This window comes from Macaca thibetana, chromosome 5, assembly GCF_024542745.1.
Source record: "Macaca thibetana thibetana isolate TM-01 chromosome 5, ASM2454274v1, whole genome shotgun sequence".
Lineage (NCBI taxonomy): Eukaryota > Metazoa > Chordata > Mammalia > Primates > Cercopithecidae > Macaca > Macaca thibetana.
The window spans coordinates 175109243-175130477 of record NC_065582.1 but is presented as its reverse complement, the minus strand read 5'-3'; the positions used below and the strand labels follow the sequence as shown (position 1 = coordinate 175130477).

The window sequence follows — 21235 nt, the reverse complement described above, 5'->3', positions numbered from 1 at the left end:
CTGCCCATGGTCCATGGCAGGAATGCTCCTGCACTTCGGGTGTACACATAGAGCATTACTTAACAAAGTCTCTGGCAATCTGTACCCCACTGGCAGAACACCCTAAAACCTTGATGGATTCCTGCTTACTTTTCCCATCAGTTGAAACATTACCACCTGCAGAAAGTCTTTGCCACACCCACTGTATATCTTCCCACTCTCCCTTCAGACTGTGCGCCTTAAAATCAGGAACCTGTCGATTTCATTTTTCTATCATTGTCTATCAGCCAATTTTTGATATAAAGGAGGTATTCTGCAAAGAGTTGTTGAATGAGTGTATGAACGAGAGGCCTGAGATTCCCAAGAGAGAGGACTTGGAGTCTCATGGACAAACTTTTTCACACACATTCACTCCTAACTATTGAGTTTTATGAATATTTTGGTCATCTACAGAAAAAAAGGTAATTGTGGGCTGGGTTGACTTTGGGAATCATTGCATAACAGAATTTTTCTAAAAAATGCACCCTCAAAAGATTTTGTCATAATAAACACATCATAGCAATAATAATTTCTCATGATTTTACTTTTTGATCATTTAATTTTCATTCCACAAATATTCATAGAGTGACTCTTATGTACCAAGTTTTTCATTTTATAGTTGAAATAACTGAGTACCCAAAAAGGAAAAAGAGTTGCCTTGTTCAAGATTAATAACTCTAAATTGTAGCTTAATGATCTCTGGGGTATAGGGGACTCCCTGAAAACAAATTAAATTGTGTATTTTCCAGAAGACCCTAGTTCTTTTTCCTCCAGGTTTAACATTCAAAAATGGAAGTGGATTTTGCACTGAGGCAGATCAGAACTCTAGTGCATTTGTACATGTGTATGAGAGTGTGTCTGTATGTGTGTGTGTGCGTGTGTCTGTGTGTCTGAGTATGTAACCGTGTGTGAGTGGGTTTGGCCCTATGTGTGTATGTGTGCATGTGTGTGTGACCCAATATCCAGGAATTCCACCCTGCTGAGCAAAATGCATTTCATCAGTATTTATTCGTACATACTAGTGAAATTTGAACTGTCTTTTGAAGTTGACAAAGTATTTTAAAATTCATTATATTTTGCTCTAGGCAGAGGTATTCTAGTCTTTTTGATTTTGGAAAAGGTAACTGAAGCAAATATAATGACTACCACAGATTGAGAAATGTCAGTGTGCCAGGCTCTGATCACAGGGCTTTGCAGATTTTTAACTCACCTAACACTCAGATCAACTACATAGTATAGACTCTATTGATATATATTCACACTCTTATGTTAATATCGTAACCAATTAATATCACCCACACTTATCTGATGAGGAAACTGAAACATAATGTGTTCAGTAACCTGTCTCAGACCACACACATAGCTGGCAAAATGTGGTACTGTGATTTGAACCTCAGCACTCTGACTCGAGAGCAAAACTCTGAACTCCTCTAAGATACTAATGATGCCTCGTCCATCATTTCCCAACATGGAGGTGGAAGATCAAACTTCTGACTTAAAATTTGTAACTTTTCTCATCCTTTTTAAAAGTCTCATATCCCTGCTAAACATTTTAGTTTACAAAGCACGTTTACCGTAATTCATTTATTTATAGAACAGCAGATGGGTGAAACAAATAAAATTACCTTTCTTCAATTCACAGATTAAAAACTAGGATTCAGGCTCCAGAGTATTCAAGAGGCTTACCTAGGGTTATACCAGCAGTTAGCAGCAGACCTGAGACCAAAACCCAAGACACACAAGATGCAAGGATCCTCAACTCATATGACCTCTGTGGTCCACGTGCTTATTTTGAGTTCTGCTATTCTGAGTGAGCTATGTTTACAGATGTCTTAACCAGTGTGGGCTGGTATACCAAAGTCTCACAGACTGAATGGCTTACAAACAACAGATACCTGTTTCTCACACCTCTACAGGCTGGAAATGCAAGGTCAGCATACTAGGATGCTCAGATTGTCATGAGAGTCCTCTTGTAGATCGCAGATGGCGGCCTTCTTGTAGCCTCACATGGAAGGAAGGAAAGAGAGCTATCTAACTCCTCGGCCTCTCCTTATTAAGAGTACTAATCCGATTGATGAGGGCTTTACCCTTGTGACCTAATTACCAGCCAAAGGCCCCACCTCTGAATATCATCACATTGGGATTAAGGATTCAACATATATGAATTTGGTGGGGAGGAACACAAACATTCTGTTCATTGAAACAGACGTGGTATAATTTCTAACTTTACGTTAATAAAAAGATAAATAAACCAAAGTGACCCAGAATTTCTTAACAAACAAGCCATGACCTTTATGCTACTGGGTTCTTAGAGCAGACATCATGGAAATGGGCCAGATGTAAGGTGATTGCAGTATTTGGAGATACATAGGTGAAAATAACACTTGCAGCCCCCTTGCACCTAGAAGTTTGTATCTCAAAGAAAATAGAAACAATGGAATGTTCACAGTGCTGATAGCCAGGGTGATAAAGGCTCACTCAGGGAGCAAGGGAGATGCTTGTTGGAATTCAGTAGCAGAGGTTTTGATAGGCACCGTTTAATCAAACATATTATATCAGACTCATGGACTGTTAACTCTTTTGTAAGTTAGTCCAACTTCCATGTCAGGTAAAACGTGACTCTTTTTTGTATTGGGATCATAGGCCAATTCATATCATGTGTCAGTTATCTATAATTAACATTAATTGTGACCATCTGTGCTATTGTTGAGTTATCTCAAGTTATAGGACTATTATATAGCTTTGCTGAAGTTGCACAGCCAATTCAAGAGTAACTTCAATTGCTAATGAATATGGTTCCTTTTTTTCAGTCATTTTTCTCTTACACCATTAGCCATCCAATCTATTAGTCATTCCAACTCCAAATTCCAAACCTAGATTTCTGTGTTGCCTGACATTTTTCAGAGCTCGTCTGTAGGTATTTTCTCACAGTCTTCTACAAAAGACTTAGAAATAGCTACCACTGTTTCCCTTTTAAAATTTAAGAATTCCCTTTTAGAATTCCGAAGTCTGGAGAAATATAGATACTTGCCCGAGGTCGCATGGAGAAGGTAGCAGAATCTGATCAGAATGCAGGAGAATTTTAACTCCAACTTGAGACTTTTTCTTCTGTCATACATGGGGTCCTGATTGAAAACAAAAACAGGCAATTCAATGTCTATATATACAAAATGCAAATATATACAAAGATGCCTATATATACAAATATGTAAAGAAATTTGGATTCTTCACTCCTATGCTCATATTATCTCAGAGCTAGCTGACTCTGTTAATGCCTCCCTATTAATCCTCTTATTGACTATAGGATAAAATAAAGCCCTTACTCCTCAACCTGAATTTTATCATCTGAACCTTGTCTATTTCTGCAGTCTTATCACCAACTCTTTTCCTATACTCACTGCTCCTTCCATCACACAGGATGACTTACAATTTCAAACCATGTCCATGTTCTCTAGCAATTCTGCCTGCATTGTTCCTCCAGACAGCCTCGCAATCCCTTTTCCATATGCTTGGTTAAAACTTACTGTTCATGATTACTTAGATCATATGTCAACTAATTAAGTATACCCTTTGGATTTCATCTTTGTGCCGTATATAGTGGTAGGCCAGGGGCATTCAATCTTTTTGTTTCCAAGGGCCACGTTGGAAGAAGAAGAACTGTCTTGGGCCACACATAACATACACTAACACTAAAGATAGCTAATGAGCTTTAAAAAAGTTACAAAAAATACCTCATAATGTTTTAAGAAAGTTTATGAATTTGTGTTGGGCCACACCCAAAGCCATCCTGGGCCACATGCAGCCCACAGGCTGTAAGTTTGGACAAGTTTGTGCTAGGCACTGAAGGTCTAGATAGAGTGACCAATTGACCTGGTTTGCCAGGAACTGAGGGAGTTTCTGGGTTAAAGAATGTATACTGCTAAAAGTGTAATAGTCCTATGCAAAATGTTGGTTTCCGGTATCTAGAGGACAAATTGACTCCTCAACTGCATCATCTCATCGCTAGGCATTTGGATATTGCGTCTTCTGGGTTGCCTGCTTCCTGTCTCTGCATTTACCTTATTGCTTTAATTATTGGTGTATCAACTGTCCACCTCCCAAAACACTGTGTGATATGGTTTGGTTTGGCTCTGTATCCCCACCCAAATCTCATCCTGAAGTGTAATTCCCACGTGTCTAAGGAGGGTCATTATGGGAGGTGATTGGATCATGGGGGTAGTTTGCCCCATGCTGTTTTCATGATAATATGAAAACTCATGAGATCTGATGGTTTGAAAAATAGCAGTTTTCCCTGTGCGCTCTCCTGTTGCCTTGTGAAGAAGGTTCTTGCTTCTCCTTTGCCTTCTGCCATGATTGTAAGTTTTCTGAGACTTCCCCAGCAATGCAGAACTGTGAGTCAATTAAGCCTCTTGTATTTATAAATTACCTATTCTCAGGTAGTATCTTTATAGCAGTGTGAAAATGAACTAATACAGAGAATTGGTAACCAGAGTAGGGTACTGCTATAAAAATAACCTGAAAATGTGGAAGCGAATTTGGAACCAAGTGGCAGGCTGAGGTTGGAACAGTTTGGAGGGCTGAGAAGAAGACAGGAAAGTGTAGGAAAGTCTGGAATTTACTGAGACTTGTTGAATGGTTTTGACCAAACTGCTGATAGTGATATGGACAATGAAGTCAAGGCTGAGGTGGTGTCAGATGGAGATGAGGAAGTTGTTGGGAACTGGAATAAAGGTAATTCTTGCTATGCTTTCCCAAAGAGACTGGCAGCATTTTGCCCCGGCCCTAGAGGTCTGTGGAAATTTGAACTTGAGATAGATAATTTAGGGTATCTGGCAAAAGAAATTTCTAAGCAGCAAAGCATTCAAGAAATGAGCTGTATTGTTTTGAATGCTTTCTGTTACATGCATTCACAAAAGGATGGTTTCAAATTGGAACTTATGCTTAAAAGTGAAGCAGGTATAAAGGTTTGGGAAATTTGAAGCCTGACTATCAAGAAAAAACTCATTTTCTGGGGAGGAATTAAACCTGGTTGCAGAAATTTGCATAAGTAATGAGGAGTCAAATGTTAATAGCCAAGTGAATGGGGAAAATGTCTCCAGAGCATGTCAGAGATCTTTTTTTTTTTTTTAAGATGGAGTCTCGCTCTGTCACCCAGGCTAGAGTGCAGTGGCCAGATCTCAGCTCACTGCAAGCTCCGCCTCCCGGGTTTATACCATTCTCCTGCCTCAGCCTCCCGAGTAGCCCGCACCCGGCTAGTTTTTTGTATTTTTTAGTAGAGACGGGGTTTCACCATGTTAGCCAGGATGGTCTCGATCCCCTGACGTCGGGATCTGCCCGTCTCGGCCTCCCAAAGTGCTGGGATTACAGGCTTGAGCCACCGTGCCCAGCCATGTCAGAGATCTTAACAGCAGCCCCTCTTCTCACAGGCCCAGAGGCTTAGCAGGGAAAAATGGCTTTGTGGGTTGGGCTCAGGGCCCTTCGTCTCTGTGCAGCTTTGGAGCTTGGTGTCCTGCACCCCAGCCACTCTAGTTGCAGCCATGGTTAAAAGGGGACAAGATACAGCTTAGGCCATTGTTTCAGAAGGTGCAAGCCCCAAGCCTTGATGGATTCCATATGATGTTGCACCTGTGGGTGCACAGAAGACAAGAGTTGAGCTTTGGAAATCTCTGCCTAGATTTCAGAGGATGTGTTAAAATGCCTGGATGTTCAGGCAGAAGTCTGGTGGAGGGGTGGAGCCCTCATGGAGAACCTCTGCTGGGGCATTACAAAGGGGAAATGTGGGGTCGGAGCCCCAACATCGAGTCTGCACAGGGACACTGCCTATTGGAGCTGTGAGAAGGCTGCCATACTCCAGACCCCAGAATGGTAGATCCACTGACAGCTTGCACCATGTGCTTGGAAAAACCACAGGCATTCAATACCAGACCATGAAGGCAGCTGCAGGGGCTGTACCCTCCAGAACCACAGGGGCAGAGCTTTCCAAGGTCTTGGGGGCTCACCCCTTGCATCAGCGTGCCCTGGATGTGAGACATGAAATCAAAGGAGATTTGGGAGCTTTAAGACATAATGACTGCCTGGCCAAGTTTCAGACTTGCATGGGGACTGTGGCTCCTTTGTTTTGGCCAATTTCTCCCATTTGGAAAGGGAACATTTACCCTATGCCTGTACCCCGATTATATCTTGGAAGTAACTAACTTGTTTTTAATTTTACAGGCCCATAGGTGGAAAGGACTTTCCTTGTCTCTGAGGAGACTTTGGACTTAGACTTTTGAGTTAACCCTGGGTTGAGTTAAGATTTTGAGGGACTGTTGGAAAGGCATGATTGGTTTTGAAATGTGAACAAACAAACAAACAAACAAACAAAAAACAACATGTGGTTTTGGAGGGGCCAAGGGCAGAATGATATGGTTTGAATCTGTGTCCCTACTCAAATCTCATCTCAAATTGTAATCTACGTGTGTCGATGGAGGAACCTAGTGGTAGGTGATTGGATCATGGGGATGGTTTCCCCATGCTGTTCTTATGATAATGAAGAAGTTCTTGTGAGATCTGATGGTTTTAAAAATAGCAGTTTCCTCTGTGCACTCTCTCTCTCTCCTGCTGCCTTGTGAAGTAGGTCCTTGCTTCTCCTTTGCCCTACGCCATGATTCTAAGTTTCCTGAGGCCTCCCCAGCCATGCAGAACTGTGAGTCAATTAAACCTCTTTTATTTATAAATTACCCAGTCTCAGGTAGTATCTTTATAGCAATGTGAGAATGAACTAATACACTGTGAAACATTGAAGGTTAATGGTGGAGGAGGATCATGTACCTTCTTTACTCATCCCAGATCCTGGCTCTGAGTCAGTATATAAGAATTGCTTTTTGAATACTGGCAAATGATTTTGCAGAAAAGACCTTATATTCTCTCAATGGACACTCAGGAATTGGATAGTGCATGTGTTCTGTAAGAGGGGAACCATCATTGCCCTGAATATATGGAAGGGTCATTTCCTGAACCTAGATATGCTCCATTCTCTCAGTTTCTTTAGTGGTATAGAAAAAAAGAAGTTTGGATGAAATCAGTTCAGACAGTACATAAAATGGCTATTTCTGTTTTTGGTTTTTTTGTTTGTTTGTTTTGTCTTTGAGACTGGAGTCTTGCTCTGTTGCCCTGGCTGGAGTGCAGTGGCCTGATCTCGACTCACTGCAAGCTCCGCCTCCCATGTTCACGCCATTCTCCTGAAAATGGCCATTTCTGAAAAACACATAAAGAAGGTGAATTGCTGAGAGAAGAACTAGAATGAAGAATAAGAGCAGTGGGGAGGTGTATAATAAGTGGTACAATTAATGCTTTTTATATTCGATATGTAATTATAGCAGAGATACAATGATTCTTAAGAGAGAAATGGCTGAATCTACTCACAAAAATGGCAGCTTACTCAGAAGGTTTTATAGTCAAGTTTCAAGAAATAATTCAAGATAGGAATTAATTCCAAATTTAACAAACTGTTCCAGAGAGCTTGGAAACAGATGATTCACTTGAACTTATTTTATGAAGCTGAGATAATCTTGGTATCAAACCAAGCCAAGACAGATGATAAATGAAAATTATATAGCAATTCCAATTATGGACATAGTTGTAAAATTTTAAACAAAATATTAACAAATTGATTCCAGTAATAGATGAAAGATTCAGGACTCATTTGGGTGCATGCCAGGAATGCTGGTATAGTTTAATATTAAAAAATCTTTTAAAGTAATTATCTTCATTAGTCCATTAAAGGAGAAGAACCATAAAATCACTTCAATAGATTCAAGAAAACATTTGCTAAATTAATTTTTAATATATAGAAAACCTAAAACATTTAGGCAAAAAACATATAGGTAAGCATTTTAATAATCCTGGATTTTAGAAGATTCTAAACATGACACAGAACTACAAATTACAATATAATGAACCCTACATCAAAGACACCTTAAAAAGTGAAACAAAAGATCATAAACCGTAAGAATATATTTTCAATGTGTATAACCAACAAAGAACTAAGATCATCAGTTTACATCAATCTTGGACCATACCTCTGTTTTAGTACTAACACATAAATGTATAGATTTGCTTTTTTGTGTGTTTGTTTTTAGGAGATGATGAGCTCCTGGGTGAGACTTAGGTTTGTGTCATTTTGTATCCCCAGCACCGAGCATTGTACCTGGCACTTATTGGTGCACAGCCAATGTCTACTGCATGATTAGAAGGTTTAACTGGAAAAACCTACTAACCTCTGGTATGAGTGGTTCACCATGTACAAGATAATGTGCTGAGTCACCTTCAGTGGTTTATAAATGGTTAACCATTCACATCATTCAGGGCTTTAGGTTGAAACAATACAAACTTCACTAGACAGTTTAGGATGCTATGACAAAATGCCATTGATTGAGTGGTTTAAACAGTAGACACCAATTTCTCACAGTTCTGGAGACTGAGAAGCCCAGAGCAAAGTACCAGCAGATCTGGTGTCTGGTGAAGATCCACTTCCTGAAGGTTTCCAGATGGATGTCTTCTCCGTGTCTCCTCATATGACTAAGAGCAGAGGAAGCGGAAGCAAATTCTTTATAATTCTCCTTACAAGGGCATTAATCCCATTTATAAGGACTCCACCTGTATGATCTAATCATCTCCCAAAGGCCCTACCTTCTACTACCATCCCGTTGAGCGTTATGGTTTCAACATATAGGTATTTTTTTGAGTGGGAAGGGGACATAATCATGCAGTCCATACCACAACCAAGTGAATGCTTCTTTAGACAGAAAAAAAAATGCTTCCTGAAAAGATAGGGAATGATTCATAGATTTCCAGGAAGATTGGAGAATCAGACTCAAAAGAACAGAAATAAGGAGAGGCTCCTAAACCAGAACCACTGCACAAATGAAGCTGCAGACTTAATCTAGTGAGGGCCTGAATGCTGTTGCCACTGCTTCCAGCACTGCACACGAGATCTCCACTGTGCTGTAGGCCATCCCTGGTAGCTGATTCTCCTACTGCACCTCCTGCCCACAAGAACATAAAATTCTCCATTCCTAGGTCTTTTGCTATCCCTAAGACCAGACACATTCCTTGGCTGGTAGGCAAGGTCGCAGGCCTTTATATTTTTCTGAGGGATTGGAAAGTTAAATCTTGGCCTCTATCAACCTATAATTAGGGACATGGTTTTTCTGTACATAGGCACAGGCTTCAGGTACTCTGCAGTCCATGAAACATTACATGTCTACAACATAGCCTTTCAGCTTTTGTACACTGAAACCACTTTCTTTTCTGTGTCTAAGGGCATAGTCTGAGTTCAGATGAAAGAAAGGGGTTCTCAGATTGCTCTTAAGAGCCTGACCTCAGCAACAACCATCTTAAAACTACAAGGTTCTCAATTTGGGTGGGAATTCCTCCCGGGAATCATTTAGAAAGGTGTTGTGAAGTCTGTTTTTTGTTATTCACTTTTAGACCTTACTAGAATTTGATATGGGGAGAAAGAGAAGTGAAACAACTCACAATACACAGAACACTTTATGAAGCAAAGACTCGTCCTATCTCATGTGCACATCTTCTGAACAGTTAACCATCACCTTCCCTGGGGTGAAAGCCCTCACTGCATGGCTACTCTCTCACTCTATGTGGGGGCCCAAAGCCAGGCCAAACAGTCCACTGGGGAATTTCAGAACCAAACTTTGTTATCTGCACTAGGCAAGGAGAAGGGAAAATAACCCGATCTGGAAATATATAGACCTGGATTATAGTCCATTGCATTTAAATTTCTCTTGAATTGAGGGGACTACCTGAGACTGGGCAGGGCCCCAGGGCTACAGACTTCAGAAGACCACTGGCTCTCTACTGCTTACCTACTTCCATTTCTTGGGGGCAATTTCATCATCATTTGAACTTAATAACATCTTCATTTATTTTATTTTCAATGCTATTTCCATGTGTGTGTGTATTAACACAGTAACCTTTAGATATTATGTAGCTGGAAAGATTTTATTCAATAAAGTTATTTTACATGCTAGGCTGACTTGTACTTTAAACACTAATGGTCATTGTGTTTACAATTGTAACCCATTTTATTGACCATATTTGTTCTGAGTAAAAATATATGTATATATACACATACATATAAACCCTACTGAATAAATATTATCTTTGATCTTAGAATTTAAGCTTTTTCACAACATTGTTTATGGAATTGTATAGTAACTAGAATTCCTAGCTATAACTTCTAGGACTCTTTTCCCTATAGAAGGAATAAAAAAGTCATAATAAGAATAACTAATGCTTACATAGTGCTTGGTGGTTTATGAACATTTTCAAATCTTACATACCAATGAAGTAGGTATTACCAATGTGCCACTGCAGTTCATAGTGTTTGAATCATTTGAGCAGAGCAACACAGCTTACACAAATTGGAGTCAGGATGTGACACCAGGTCTTGAGCCTCCCAAACCTGTGCTCATCACTGCATGGCAATTGCTTTCATCAAATGTTATTTTGAAAATCCAGTACCTTCTTCCTATGGTCACTGAGCATCCTTAAATTTGAGGAGGAGAAAATAAAGTAAAAGCATCATATAATTAGATCAGAAAAAAAAATTTCTTTTTACCGTTTACATGCAAATATTTGTTGGAGGACATCATCCAAAGTGAAATGAGAAAAATGTTACTTGAAACCACAATGGTAACAGATACAAAAATCATTCAAGGGCAGCTGTGGACACATAAGTGTGTGTAGTAAGCATTCTCATTTGTTTGATGATTTCCTGACCTGGGGGCGATTTGTTCAGCACATTGGAGGAAGGTGGAGGGAAATAACACAATAGCTGTAATGACCTAATTTTCCAATAAAAGGGTTTTCAGACTTCCGAAAGAAAACATTGTACTATATCATGAAAATAAATTAAGCTGCGGTGCTGATGGAAACAGTATCATTGGTGTCGCTTTTCCATATCCGAGGGAATACCTGGAGATTTATTGCTTGGATCTTACCTAGTTCATATCACCAAGAGATACTTATCGCTTGAATCTTACCTAGTTCATATCACCAAAGTCTGATCTCTTCAATGCATTTACCATATGTGTAATTTTTTTTAAAAAAATTAAAACTTCTATGTGTATTAAATGTCAACATAAAATGAAATAACCATATAATATGATTCATCACTTTTATAGTTTCTGTTTGTTGGTGTTAGTATTTAAGTGGTTGTCAACAATTTTTGCATACAACAATTATACATTTAATCCTGATAAAATTCAGTGAGGTAATTATATATATATATATACATACACACACACACATTCATATGCAGTTATTATTATTGTCACTTAAGCAAAGATAACATAGACTGGCAGCAGTTAATTGACTGCCAAATACAATAAAGCTGGAATTCCAGCCTGCTTCTCTGACCCCAAATCCTGAGTTCTTCAAAATTCTTGGTGCTGCCTATTTTACAGCATATCAAGGTTTCACTACAATACAAAGTAACCCACTCAATGACCTTTCTCCTCAGTTTTCTTTTTCACACTAAATATACCATAAATATAAAGCCCGTTCCTGCCATATCCTCTAGTAACCTTAGTCATATTGCTTTGAGCCAATGACTTAACTAATTCTGCTTTCAGGGCTCAGCTATGGAATACGTTTCATCCATGTGGCTGGTTCATATTTCTGCTATTCATTTTTCCGAAATCACTAAGTGTCCTCTTTGGTCGTTTCAGGTTTGGAGGAAAAAAAAAAAAAAAAAAAAAAAAAAGCAAGAATATCACTTGGAGTGTGATCTAGTAGTAAATTATGTTTCATAATGGGCAACAATTATGAAATAAATCTGATTTTTTTAAATTTAAGATTTTGAGCTAATAAATCTTAAATTATATGCCTGCAGAGTACAGGAGCAAGGTGGTTGGCCATACAAATGTGTTGCAAATACAGAGAAAAAGCTAAGTTAATTTTTTCGAATTATGTCAGTCTTGAGGTCTTTTTCCTTAATTTCTTTCTGATAATGTTAGCTACTCTCATGTGCAAACAGAAAAAAACTGATTGCACATAATGTAAGTAAGCAGACATCAACAACAACTACAAAAACAAAAGCAGTGACAGTTTGGTTGAAAAGCTGTCTGCTACTTTCTCTCTAGTGCCCATCATAATAAGATGACTTTTATATACCATGCGGTCATGAAATCACATTTTCTGATAGCAAATACTTTCTCATTTTACATGATGAAATTAAATATATGATAAAACCATCATATCACAGAATTCTGTAGAGACTCTGACTTCCAGGAGTGTTATCACATAAATGGGTTTGTGATCCACTGAACTAGATATTAAATATCTATCACAGTGGCGGTGGTTTATAGGTTTATAGTATGCAATATGCTTTTTGAAAGCAGGACTTTCCAAGAAAGTCAGATATGATCATCCCTATATGTATAAATTGAGGGTGAAAATGTAAATATACCCAGAAGACTTTCATTATGACAAAACTTTATGGGAAAAAAAGAAAAATTCTTGAGAAAGTTTATCCTCTTCCTCTGCCGCCTCTTCTTCCTCTTCCTCCTCTCTCTCTCTCTCTCTCTCCTCTCTCCCTCCCTCCCTCCCTCCCTCCCTCCCTCCCCTTCTCCCTCCCTCCCCTTCTCCCTCTCCTTCTCTCTCTCCTTCTCCTTGTTCTTTGTGTAGGAGTCCGAAGCATTTAGCATCATCCCTGGGCATATAGTGGATGTTCACAGAAATGTGTATACACAATCTGCTATTCAAGGAGGAGTTTTTCAGTCTGTATTCTGTTTCAAGCCCTGTGCGATTTGTCACTGTAATCTCAAATAGCTTTTTTTATGTAGGGTAGTGTATGAATGTTGGGCAAACATTAAGTGTAAGTGCACAGGGTTCAAGCACTGTGAGAGATACACCTATTATACCATCGTGTACAAGTATGGAAGAGAAAATGATGAGAAATGATTAAGCCTGATGGCTCTAAGAGTAACAGACAGAGAACTCAGGCAAGTTGGAAGAATGGGAGCTACCAGCCGAAAAGTCAGATTAAGGGTATTGTAATACCTAAGGTAAAGTATGATAAGCCATGTGAACAGAATCAGTGAAAGTCAGCTTGAACAAGCAAAGGGAAACTTAAATCAGTTTTAGATGGCAAAAGTAACAAACTTTCTGCCAGATAAAAGAAGGGTCAGTCAATGGAAAAGGGTATTTTAGTATAACTTCATAAATAAAGGAGTCTTTAGAAAAGAAGTTTGTGGAAAGAAGAGCTGGGTTTGAAAGCACTGAATTTGAGGGGCTTGCGAGATACACAGGTAGATCTATCTAATCAGAAATGACTTTGTACTAAGTAACTAGCAATGGTGGGGCTGTAGGGTCAATCCTTCCACTTGCCTTCTTCCCCCATCCTCTTTTCAAGTTAGGCTTTCTTAGATCAACCACGTTGCTGGAAAGAGATATAAATTCTTCCTCTCTAGCCCCAGACTGTGATGTGATCTTCAGCAATTAAACACGTTAAGATCAGCTTAAAAAGAGTGGCTGCAGTCCTGTCCCCAGTGTTTTGGGGGCTATCCTGATTTAACAGGGTTGTCCCAGAGTAATTATTAGCAGCACCCCTTTTCTCTCAAAAAAAAAAAAAAAGAAAGAAAATGTCCTGGATTGATTACCTTTACCATTATTGTCTTCATTATCATCATCATCATCATCTTAGGCATATAGATGGTGTTTATTTACTTTGCATGATTTCTAACAGCTTTAAATAATGTTTGCTGCATTATCTGTTTCGATCCTCACGACACCTCAGTGGGCAGGTGGGGACAGAAGTTGTCCCCATTTTAAAATAAGGACACTGATGTTTCAGTCCCTGCACAGCTGCACAGTCACACAGCTTTTTGGTAAGGCAGCAGCATGTGAATTAGTGTGTTTTGGGCAGAAGATTGTGAGCTTTTTTCACTATACATTCATTTATTAACTTGACATTCTCATAGCCTTTTGATTGGATGATCTCATGGGGTAAAAATCCAAAAACTCATGATCAGTGGGAAGTTATAGATGATGCAAGGCAAATTTTAATGGGAACATTTTAAGAGACACACACTTGGTTCACAAATTCACATTTTCATGCCAGATGTTTCCTCTTGCCTACCAAGCTCTTCCTCCTTATCGGCTTGAGGCTGAAGTCAGCAGCTTTGCTTCACCTCTTCTGCCTGGGCAGGGTAATAGGAAATTTTTTTAAAAAATGTATCCTCAGGAGGCATCATATTTAAAAGGAAATCCTTTGAAAGTGAACACATTTTCTAGCAAAGAAACAAAACTTTGACCTGGCACTGAAAACTATTATCACACATGTGAATATTTCCTTTTTGGTTTGCAGAACATAACTATCAACTTTTCCTCATTTAATTTTCACCAACTAAAATAGGGGTTAGTAACAGCAAGTATGAGGGGACCTAGTGCTCTCCTGAGTCTTTCAGATGCTGAAAAGCACATTTCCCCCATGACAACACCAGGTTCTCTAAGATGAAATTATATTCTCAAATTCTCAAATTGTATGGTTTCTTTTAAGAAACCATTTCATACAATTTTAAGGGAAAGTACATCTGGCTCGACCTGGAGAAGTCTTTCAGTTTCATTACAAGTTGAACCAGGAAACTCTGAGATCAACCCTTACCTCCAAAGAACAAAACGTTGTTTGACCTTGAACAAAGTATTTCCTTTCACTGAGTCTCAGTTTCCTTATCAAAGACTCAACAGTAATTATCTGAGAAGGACCAGATTGTAGGTATGTTGTTTGCTGGACATATCTTCTTGGTTACAGAATTATACCCAGCTCAGCCATTATAACTCAAAAGCAGCCATAAGACATATGTAAGTGAATGAGGGTGGCCATAATCTAATAAAACTTTATTTATAAAAATAGATGGCAGACTGGGTTTGGTCTTTGGACCACAGTTTGCTGTTTGCCAACCGTCTTTAAGGGGAAGATATCTGCTGCACAAAGTTGTTCTAAGAATGTTATTGACTAAAATATGTGAACCAAGATATATGAAGTACCTGATAGAAGGTCTGATGTTTAAAATGACAACTAATTTCTTAACTTTTCTCTCAACATTTTTCTCCCACTTTACCCCAATTCTCCTTGAATGAACATTGAGATCCTCTACAAAATGGAATGCATTAGCTGACATTTCATATCTGTAGCAATTCTTCCTTTGTTTCCTTGTTATTTAAACACTTTGGGAGGCAAAGGTAGAGAACTGAGAATATTAAGTTTTTAAACCTTGAAGCTTTGAACAAATTTGAGCTCTATTCAATGTGTGTGTGTGTGTGTGTGTGTGTTTAACTTTCATTTCTTTTAAAACGGAACTTAAAACAGCCCTTTTAGCGAAATTCACAACATACATATAAAGAAGCCTGTGATTTAGGCCAAAGGTCCAGTTAACAGCTGTGGGTCTTTGTTTAAATAACAATAATAATGAGGAATCCGCCTCGCAGGCATTTATTATTTTAAGCTTGACCTCGTGTGCTTGCATTTTATGTCTGTCCCTGCCAGCCTACACAAGTGAGTTACTAGAATAGCCCCTTCATTTTTCTGAACCGGTGTATTGTCTTCAGAGTTTGCCCTCTTGACTTCAGTTTTTCAATTGCTTTCTTTTCAAATTATCTTACACACCTCTTTTTTTCCCTCAAGTATCTTTAGAGTATTAATGCAAAAGACAAGTTACTCAGAAGCACTAAAATATAGTAGATTGAGGTTAAAACACACTGAGTTTGCAGTCAACTCAGTACCAATTCCAGGCCTGATTGTATTACTGATTACCTACATGTCCTTGAATGAAACACTTTGCCAGGATGAGTCTTAGACGTCTCATCTACGAAATTGAGATGAAAATTGTTATTCTTCCTGCCACCCTACATTTCCTGTGTGAATAAAATGAACACCAGCTATGAACACAAAACACTACTAAATTTCTCATTTTTTCCCCTCATAATTATTGCTAAAATCACCAAAAAGCTGTAATTTAAATAACCATTAGTATGGACCCAGAACTATACTAATCATTGTGCGTAAATTAACTTAGCTAAAAGTCATACCTAATGTATCAGGTGAATATTTTTCCTCCCATCTTACAGAGGAAAAATCTCAGAAGTCTAATGGTGAAGAGATATGGCCGAGTCTCACTGTGACTAAATGAACTGGAGATGAATCTCTGAAATATTAGACTCCAAAGTTCTTCATCTTCATCAAAATGGAACTTAAACTGGATGTAAAACTTTACTTTTTTAATTGCCTCTTACAATATTTTAAAGTTGAAATTTAAAAATAATTATGTAAAAGGTATGTTTTCTCTTTGACATTTTTATTCTAAAAAATTAAGCACTAACATTATTTACAAAGAAATGTTTTCTCCTCTTGCAGTCTTTTAAATTTTATTCTTAGTTTTTATTGGATATTTACAAATAATTGAATATTAAGTACAAAGTGATGTATGATATATGTATACAATTAGGAAAGATTAAATCAAACTAATTAACATACCTGTCACCTCAAATACTTATCATTTATTTTTCCGATCTAACTATTGTACCCTTTGACCAACAGCTCCTCATTTCCACTACTCTCTAGTCTCAAGTAACTATCATTCTGCTGTCTGCTTGTATGTGTTTGATTTTTTTAGGTTCTACATATAAGTGAGAATATGTGGTGTCTTTCTGTGTCTGGCTTATTTCACTTAGCATAATGCCTTCCAAGTTCATCCATGTTGTCACAAATGACATAATTTCTCTTATTAAAGGCAGAATAGGATTCTGTTGTGTATATATGCCATATTTTCTTTAACCATTCATTGTTGATAGACACCATCATCTGGGATCATGAATAATGCTGCAATAAATATGGGATTGCAGGTATCTCTTCGATAAGCCAATTTCAAATTCTTTGGATATATATTCAGAAGGGGAACTGCTAGAACATAAGGGAACTCTATTCTTAGTGTTTTAAGGAACCTCCATACTCTTTTGCATTACGGTTTTACTATCTTATATTCCCACCAAACAGTGTACTAGGGTTTCCTTTTCCTTCACATTCTTGCCAACACTTGTTATCTTTCAGCTTTTTGCTAGTAGCCATTCTGACAATTGTGAGGTGGTAGGTTTAATTTGCGTCTTTCTAATATTTCGTGATGTTGAGCATTTTTTTTTTTTTTTTTTACATTTCCATTGGCTATTTTCATATCTGTTTTTTGAGAAATGGTTACTCAGGTATTTTGCCATTTTAAAAATCAGGTTATTTGTTTTTTTACTATTGAGTTGTTTGAGTTTCTAATATATTTTGTATATTAACCTCTAATTAGATGTATGGCTTACAAATAGTTTCTCCCATTCTGTAGGTTGCCTCTTCACTCTGTTAATTGTTTACTTTGCTGTGCAGATGTTTTTTAGTTTTTAGTAAACTTATCCCTTTTGTTTTTGTTGTCTGAATTTTAGGGCTCAATTCTAAAAAATCATTGCTAGACCAACATTGTATAGCTTTTCCCCTGTTTTCTTCTACTTGTTTTATAGTTTTATATCTTATGTTTAAGTTTTAATTATTTTGAGTTGAATTTTGTATATGGTATCAGAAAAAGTTCAATTTCATTCTATGTAAATAACTAATCTTCCCAACAGCCTTTTTAAAAGACCATGTCTTTCTTATTGTGTACTGTTGGAACCTTGGTTAAAAGTCAATTGGCCATAAACATATGGGTTCATTTTTGAGCTTTCTATTCTCTTCCATTGATCAATGTGTCTATTTGCACGAAGTATCCTTTTTTATGGCTTCATCTTCAATCAATGTATGTCCTTAAACAAGAGGTGAGTTTCCTGTAGACAGCATATAGTTGAGTATTTGGTCTTTTTTATTAAGAAAAGACTTTAAAAAATAAGATTAAAAAATTTTAAAACATGAACAACTGTATTCCAGTTAAGTGAAATACCAAACTAAAAAACAAAACAAATTAATTTTAGAAGAAATATAGGACCTAAAAGAATTTAAATATTAATAGCAAGTTCTGATGCTTTCATAAAACTTCAAAAACTAGGTAATCTTTATCATGTAAAACCATTTTAGGTTAATAGAGACAGAATAAAATTTCCAACTCATTTTAGTTATTAAAACCAAAACAGAATAAGTGACACATGGAAATGGAAATTATGGGCAAAATTCATTCATATGTAGGAAAAAATATTAGAAATTTCTAAATACACCAAATATGGGGTGACATGTATTACAAGGACATATATATGGTCAAGATCATAAAATATGTTAATTAATTATATCACATTAGGTATTAAAGAGTAAGTCATTTTATAGGTGCAAGTAACATACTAAGAAAATCTATACTCCTTGGTGTTTTCAAAAATTCACACAACAAACTAATAGCAGAAAGATAAACATTCTAAATTTAATGATGATAATTATTTAAAAATCAAAAGTAAACACATATATTTTGATGCTTAGAAGCACTGTACTTTATTTCCAGCCAAAAACGACAACAAAAATTAAAAATGTACTACCACAAATATATTCAATGTTATATTTGAGTTGCTATGTAATAAAATGAGTTAAAATGTAAAAAAGTACATAGGAAACAAAAAGAAAGCAACAAAGTTATTCTTATTTGTAGACAGTTTATTTTATCCAAAGAGAGGTCCTCCTGAGTGGGCCTGGCTTAATCAGGTGAAAGTCCTTCAAGAGGTACCTAGACCTTCCTGTGGAGAGTCTTTATACATTGGTGGCTTTGGAAGAGTAAGATTTCCTGAGGTAGAGATCATATCAAGAGGGCCACATGGCAAGGAACTATAGCCACTCTCTAGAAGCTGAAAGTGGCCCCTTGTGTCATGTCAACAGCCAGCAGGGAGCTGAGGCCCACAGTCATTTTAGTCGCAAGCAATTAATTCTACCAACAAACCGAATGAGCTTGGAACTGGCTGTGAAAACTCGGCCCCAGCCGGGCGCGGTGGCTCAAGCCTGTAATCCCAGCACTTTGGGAGGCCGAGACGGGCGGATCACGAGGTCAGGAGATCGAGACCATCCTGGCTAACACGGTGAAACCCCGTCTCTACTAAAAAATACAAAAAACTAGCTGGGCGAGGTGGCGGGCGCCTGTAGTCCCAGCTACTCGGGAGGCTGAGGCAGGAGAATGGCGTAAACCCGGGAGGTGGAGCTTGCAGTGAGCCGAGATCGGGCCACTGCACTCCAGCCTGGGCGACAGAGCCAGACTCAGTCTCAAAAAAAAAAAAAAAAAAAAAAAAAAAAGAAAACTCGGCCCCAGACAACATCTTACTTGAGGAAGACCAGTGAGATACTGAAGCAGAGGACCCAGCTAGACATCCCAGAAATTCTGACACAGGGAAATTTAGAGATGATAAGGAGTTGTGCTGCTTTAAGCATTTATTTATGTGCTAATTTGTTGTGTAGCGATGGGAAAATGATACAAAGGACAGTACATTCATAGTCACAGGGAAAAATAGGAAAGAGTGCAAGAAATGGGTTAAATTTGATGTTTGGTGGTTGCTAGTGCAGGGAGCTTCCTAGCACTTCAAGGATTGAAATGGTCTTGTTTTGGGGAACACTACTGAAAGTTCCAGGAAAGCCTGGCGTAGGTGGAAGGTGAGTAAAGGGGAGAATAACTGCCTTTTTCAAAATTTTGTGGTTGTTATCAGAGTTAGAGCTTAAACCAGAATCTTCTGACCTCTTAATGAGTTTTAATACACTTTGATGCTCCACTAGAAAATCATAAGTATTTAAATGGAAATATACATACATACGTAGATGATACTGCAAATGCATCCATTAAAAAATTCATTTATAAGTATTCCATATACCCAGATAATCACACAAAGTGTTTGCTCTTCTTTCTTTGAAACATGGGAATATCTGTCTACATTTTTTACTTGATTCTTTCTTTGTAGAGATACAAATAAAGACTCCATAAGTTGAATTACCACATGTAAAGACGTTAGAGTTTACTTGAAATTAAATGAATATACCTTATCCTTTAAGATATATTGTTAGCAATGGCCTTTCTCACCCTTCAATTGATTAATAAATTGTACTTACTGCTACTGCGTAAGGGGACCAGGGCACTGAGTTGACAGGGAAATCCATCTTTAGACATGAGAACACTTTGGCTTTTGAGTTACTGTTAAACTTTTTTTATTTTTTAGTGCACAGTTTGACAATGCATTCTGTTGCTTTCCCTGATCGTTCAAAAGTTCTTTTGTAAAGTGCAGGCACATTCTAAATATTGGCCTGTAATGATTCTATTATTATCCAAATAGACTACCTCTTCACTCTCGGAAAAGGTGTGCACGTTAGAAGAAACATGTCAAAGGAAAACTTGGGTTAGTCTAAGGACTCCTCTTCTGTTTCCTAAAGGTACAGTTTAGTGCTTGTTTAGTTTTGATAAACTGGAACGGCTGTATATTGATTCTCTCCTTTTTAATCTCTGTGAGGAACAAGTAAACACAGATGTTCTACAGGACATGTTTCCATAGGACATGTTTCCATAGGATGTTCTATAGGACATGTCCTGTTTATGAAGGACACCTTACAAACTGGAGGGTAAAAGCAGAATGGAGAGGCTACATAGATACTATGCTGAGGATTCGGTGGGCAGAAATTAAGTCCACTTGTTCTTCCAAGGTCTTAGCTGTAAATAAACTAGAGTCCCTTCAGAAGAGGATAAAGGGCCGATAAGCAAAGCCCTGTTTAGAATCCCATACTTGTGTTCACTTTCATTCTCTATAATCATTTCAGGGATTCTTTGGATCACTCTCTCTTAGAAACTGACAGCTTCTTACCCTGGTTGATGAGTTGTAAGGGCTTTGGTATTAGATTCAGCAAAAACAGAAAAGGAACAGCTGGAAAGGGACAAAATGAAACTAGGTATCACTTTGAAAAATGGGTATTCTGAAACCCTATTTTTAACAAGATGATGCTGAAAGCAGCAAAATTAAGTAAACTGAGGAAAGCCACCACCTAGATTATTGAAGAAGAGCTCTTTCCAAAATGGGATAAGTTAGCTGTATCCCAACTATCCTACATAGCTATCCAGGCTAACTCCAGAGAAAATGAGGCCAGGTGCAGTAGCTCACACCTGTAATCCCAGCACTTTGGGAGTTTGAGGCGGGTGGATCACGAGGTCAGGAGTTTGAGACTAGCCCGACCAACATGCTG

General features: G+C 37.9%; 1 long non-coding RNA gene across 2 annotated transcripts in view; it reads left to right on the top strand.

Annotated features, from left to right (window-relative positions):
• The window catches only part of LOC126955543 (uncharacterized), a 69794-nt gene that overhangs the window by 10205 nt on the left and 38354 nt on the right, over positions 1-21235 (top strand). For both annotated transcript variants that reach the window (XR_007725965.1, XR_007725964.1), the window contains exons 2-3: positions 16150-16354; positions 20338-20434. This is a non-coding gene — a long non-coding RNA (uncharacterized LOC126955543). The remainder of the gene's footprint in view (positions 1-16149; positions 16355-20337; positions 20435-21235) is intronic.